The following is a 6,000-nucleotide window of genomic DNA, read 5'->3' as shown; positions in this document are numbered from 1 at the left end:
ATAAGGTTTATTGGCCACCCATTTCTATTTGGATTTGACCCAATTGGACTTAAGATGACTTCTTAGGTCCTTTCCAGTTCCAACACCAATGATCATATCATCTTTAAGGGATAAGGTTGGGGTTGTTTTACCTACTGGCTTTTAACACTACCAAAACCTCCCCTTAAAAATTGTATACCAACCTTTGAATTAACACCAAGAATTAGTAAAACAATAAGTATTTATGCAAGAATTTTACTGTGACAGACACTGGACAAAGACCTGGGGATACAAAGGAAGACAAAGAGGAAATCGCTACCCTCAAGGAAATCACATTCTTTTTTTTTTTAATATATTTATTGGGGCAGCTATGTGCACAGAAAATTAGAGCATCAGTCCTGGAGTCAAGAGGACTTGAATTCAAATCAAGCCTTAAATATGTAATAATTGCCTAACTGTAACCTTGGCAAGTCACTTAATCCTATTTCCTTAAATAAATAAAAAAATTTTCTTAGGTTTTTGCAAGGCAAACAGGGTTAAGTGGCTTACCCAAGGCCACACAGCTAGGTAATTATTAAGTGTCTGAGACCGGATTTGAACCCAGGTCCTCCTGACTCCAGGGCCAGCACTTTATCCACTGCACCACCTGGCCGCCCCAATAAATAAAATTTTTAAAAAATAAAATGTATTTCTTTATTTTCCCAATTACATGCAAAGACAGTTTTCAACATTCATTTTTGGTAAGATTTTGAATTCCACATTTTTCTCCCTCCCTTCTCTCCCCACCTTGATATGTGAAATCTGATATAGATTTCACATGTACAATTATGTTAAACACATTTCCATATTAGTCACATTGTGAAAGAAGAATCAGAACAAAAGAAGTAAAAAATCATAAGAGAGGGAAAAAATAAAGCATAAAGGAAATTTTTAAAATGGTATGTTTTGGTCTGCATTTGACTCCAAAGTTAGAAACTCAAATTCTGATGGCAGAGATAACAGAAACAACTTTGGAGGGAGGGAAGGGGAGAGAGGGAGAGGGAGGGGGAGGGAGGGATAATCTTAGAGAGAAGGCACTGGCAATTCCTGGGACTGGGAAATGACTCTTGCTAAAGGTAGTGCTTAAGCTGAGTGTTGAAGATGACAAGGCAAGCCAGGAAGCAGATGTAAGAAGGGAGAGTATTTCTGGCCCAGGGGATGACAGTCAAAAGAATATATATCATGAACAAAGAACAAGAAAGCCAATATCACTGGATTAGAGAGTATTGAAAGGAGAACAAAGTGAAAACTAAGCCTAGGAAGCAAATGTGAAAGATTTTAAAAACCAAAAAGAGCATTTTATATTTGATACTGGAGGTTAAGAGGGAGCCACTATGGTTTATAGAGTAGTAGGAGGCTGACCCGGTCAGGGTTATGTCTTGGGAAGATCACTTTGATTCCTCAGTGCAGCGTGAACTAGAATAAGGGGAGACTTAAGAAATAGAAGACAAGGTACTTCATCATCTGAATGGGAGGAACATTTCACTCTGCATCAGTTCATATAAGATTTCTCCAGTTTTTCTAAATCTATCATATTTATCATTTCTTAAATATAGATATAGTGAGAGTATAATTATGAGATGTTTATACTTTCTAGAATACTCTTATATGTTGAATTGCCTGAGATGAATCCAAATTCATTTTCAAAATGATTCACTTAAGAAGTATTTAAAATGTTTAAATTGATAGACTTCTTATTAAAATTAAACAAATCTTGTACAATATACCACCTAAGCAATTTTCACAAGTTATACAAATTTCCAACCTCTGCTTCTCATAGCTTGAAAGGATTGGAGATTCACATCCCAGCCTTAGGATCCTCTAAAAAAGGAGGGTTTGATGCATTCATGACAGTTTTGACATGACCCCACAACAAAAGGCCAAATGGAGATAGCCTCTGACAGAGGTGGCCAAGCAGGAGGACCACTGATCCAATAGTCCAGGAGAATGTCATCCAGAAATTATCACACATTCATTGCACAATAAAGGGCCCTGTCTTATTCAAATAAAAATAAAAATTTTATTATTCAAAATTTACAAAACTGAGTATAAATCTAAATAATGAAACTTTCAAATGATATTTTTGGTAAGTTTGTAGCACTCTTTTTGGGAGAGCCATTATCAGCATTACAAAGTATACTTTAACAGTGAGCCACTGAATTATTTTATCTCTATGTGTCTCAGACAACTCCTATATTTCTCTAAATCATTGACAGAATATATCTTTATTGGTGGACAATTCTCCATACTTTCCTATATTCCTGTTTCATAAATCAGATTTGTAGCTCTCTTCTCCACAAATTATTTCATATGTATATGTTTAGTTTTCACAACTGAATTAAAAGGGTTTTTTAAATGAAATTTAAAAATAGTGACCCACAGAGTTTATCATATTGCTCCTCTTTCCAAAGTTTTTTAGACCCGCACTTGTCACCCTCCCTCCTTCTTGAAGCGTCTAGAGCCCATCCAGAAGAGGGGAGCCATTGAGCTAGTGAGGAGACTAGAAACTATACCACAAAAGTCTTCATTAAGGAAACTGGGGATAGTCAGTCTTGGTTGGTTCTTCTGAATTGTATAGCTGCACATAGCAAAGGGACATATTCTTCAGAAAGGTTCCTTGTTGTAACAGTGAGCCCTTAATTCTGGAGTCATAAAGCCTGGGTTCCATTCTTGGTTCCTCTTGCTGTATAACACAAGGCAAGTCACTTAAACTGTCATTGCATATCATTCATTTTCACATCCTAATATTTCTCTGGTGTGTCTAATCCTACATCCTACCTGGCTATTAGCATAAACTAGAAATGTGACTGAGTCATGGAAGGAATTAATGAGACAATCATTTATGCAAGCATTTTATTGTGTGTCACTGAGCTAAGCTCTAGGATACAAAAAGAAGCTGAAACAACAGGCCCTGCCTTCAAGAGGTTCATATTTTAATGGAAAGGAAGATAGCAGCTATAGACAGAAAGCCCAAGAAGGGCACCAGATTTTATCCCACTGAGACTTCCTGAAGGCCACAAATTAACTCCAAATCTTGATTCTCCACTCAATGCCAGTTTCATGAACACACGTAGCAAATTACAAAGAAATCCATTTCTAACAGGTTTGTAGCAAGTAGAAATCAATGAAAGATAATACAGATAAGACTATATTCCATAAAACACACAGAGTGAATAAGTTCTCTTATTGGAAGAGAAATATCTTAACTTGATCAAAAGAAAGTCCCATTTCACCCAAGAGGAAATTCCCTGAAGTATCTGCTATACCAACCTAAGATAAGGAACTTGACTGAGGTGCCAGCTTCTCTTCATGTTGGTTTTTTCCCAGAGTCTTTCTCTCCCTCCGGGGACCTGAAAAGGATCTGAAACTATGTCTTCTCTCTAAAATGGAAGTCTAAAGATCAGGATATGTTCCTTCAAGCTCTTACCAATTCCATTCTTCTTACAGGAATGGAGCACCAATCTCCACAAATTAGTAGAGACCTTTGCAAATACATTTTGAGGGAAAATTAAATTTATGTAGGGGTGGATCAAGTTTTAAGAACAAAAACCTGGACAGAAATGATGAGCTTCTTTGTTGAGTCATTGCAAATATCTGTCCTTGGACCTATAGTATTCAACATATTTCTCAGAGAATTAGATGAAGACATCAAATTGATAGATGGCACAAAGCTAAGAGATAGCTGAATTAGTGAGTAACAATCAAGATTCAAAAATATCTTGATAAGTAAAAATGACGGTGTCTTTAGGCTTTTTCTTGTTTTGGGTTTTTTTTTTTTTTGCAAGGCAAATGGGGTAAAGTGGCTTGCCCAAGGCCACACAGCTAGGTAATTATTAAGTGTCTGAGGCCGGATTTGAATCCAGGTACTCCATCATAAAAATGATGGTTTCAATCTGAGAAGATAAAATATAGTAGTGGAAAGGCTTTTAAAAAGATCAAAAATGGGGCGGCTAGGTGGCACTGGCCCTGGAGTCAGGAGTACCTGAGTTCAAATCTGACCTCAGACACTTCATAATTACCTAGCTGTGTGGCCTTGGGCAAGCCACTTAACCCCATTGCCTTGCAAAAATAAAAAAAAAAAGGGGTGGCTAGGTGGCACAGTGCATAAAGCACCGGCCCTGGAGTCAGGAGTCCCTGAGTTCAAATCTGACCTCAGACACTTAATAATTAGCTAACTGTGTGGCCTTGGGCAAGCTACTCAACCCCATTGCCTTGAAAAATCTAAAAAAAAAAAAAAAAAGATAAAAAAAAAACCTGTTTTGAGGTGAGGCTAGATAACATTTGGTCCAAAAAAAGATTTGGGAATTTTGATTCAATATTTATTAAGTACCTATCATACCCAGTACTAGAGGTACATTGAAATCACTCTCTTTTCCCAGAGAATTGACATTCTAATGAAATACAAGTAAAAAAATACTAGGTCATTTGAGGATGAAGAAAGTACTAGAAATCTCTATGGAATGGTCAGAAAAGTCTTTTCAGAAGATGTAGCATCTGAACTGAGCTCTGATTCTAATCCTAAACTAAGAATTCTAAGAAGGGGACAAAGGAAGTGAAGTCCAAGCACCAGGGACAGATTGTGCTATAGAGATGGAAGATAGAACCAAGTTCAGAGAACAGCTAGTAATCCTGTTTCTCTTTCCTTAAATTCCTCCTTTTTCCCCCATGACTGGATACAATGAGAAACAAGATAAAAAGACCAAGAGTCATTTCTTAAACACAAATAGTTTTTATTTACAAAGAGTTGAACTGCAGGCTTGGTATGGGTCAACAGTGTGACACCTTGGCCTAGTCCAGAATATAAACTTAATACTGAGGTGACTTTGAGATGCTTTTGTTCTCCTCATGTCAAATGATTTATTTTATTTAAATTTCCATGAATAATCATTTAAATTTGTCTTAGTGGCACATCATATATCCATTGTTCATTTTCATTATGAATAATTTGTTTAGGTGAGAATTGAGTTGTTTCAACTGGATTATATATGTTCTTGCAGCATTTTTTCCCTTATAGATATACCTTAATTCTAATCTTTACTTCATAAATGTATTGACATGACTGTATACAGAAAGATGGTTCAGGGATTACCCCCACAAAATAATGAAACTTTCTTGTCCATTAAAAAATAGTGAATAATTGTACTTTAAATTATTTGCCATTTTCAGTGCTAAAGAAAGCTGAGTATAACTATAAGAAAGTTATATTTATTTCTTATTCCTCATCCATGCTTTTTTTTTTTTTTTTTTTTTTTTTAGTTTTTGCTAGGCAGTGGGGTTAAGTGGCTTGCCCAAGGCCGCACAGCTAGGTAATTATTAAGTGTCTGAGGCCAGATTTGAACTCAGGTACTCTTGACTCCAGGGCCATCTAGCCACCACTGCGCCATCTAGCCACCCCCATCCATGCTTTTCCATCGTATCTCTCAATATTCTCAATTATTCCCACTTTTTCATTTAAGTGTAAGTGCATAAATAAATGAATGAAAGATAAAGAATATAGGATAAGGCTACATCAAGAATGATATGTCTGAAAAAAATGATGTATCTGAGCAAGGGAGCTAGGTAAGAGTCTCCTCCATCTTTTCTCTCATCAGAAAACTTGTAAAATTTTCTGGGTGGTTCTATTCATCAGATTTTAGGAAGAGTAATTAATGGAAACTACAGAGAGTCACTAAATAATTAGTACCTGTTGACTTAAGGATGGATGGGTAGATTTAGGTGAATTTAAGGAAAAACTTTCTACCAATTATAGCTTTTCCCAAACTGGGTTGGTGGCAGGTTCTTCCCCACTGAAGGACTTTGAGAAGAAACTTTTTAGGAGTGATGAATAAGGGATTCCTATTTAGGTATGAACTGGATGACCTCAGTACAGCTAGGTGGTACACTAGATAGAGCACCAGCCCTGGAGTCAGAAGGACCTGAGTTCAAATCCAGATTCAGATACCTAATTATCTAGCTGTGTGGACTTGGGCAAGCCACTTAACC

This window comes from Macrotis lagotis, chromosome 1, assembly GCF_037893015.1.
Source record: "Macrotis lagotis isolate mMagLag1 chromosome 1, bilby.v1.9.chrom.fasta, whole genome shotgun sequence".
In the NCBI taxonomy this organism is placed as follows: domain Eukaryota; kingdom Metazoa; phylum Chordata; class Mammalia; order Peramelemorphia; family Peramelidae; genus Macrotis; species Macrotis lagotis.
Note: the sequence above shows the minus strand (reverse complement) of the source record.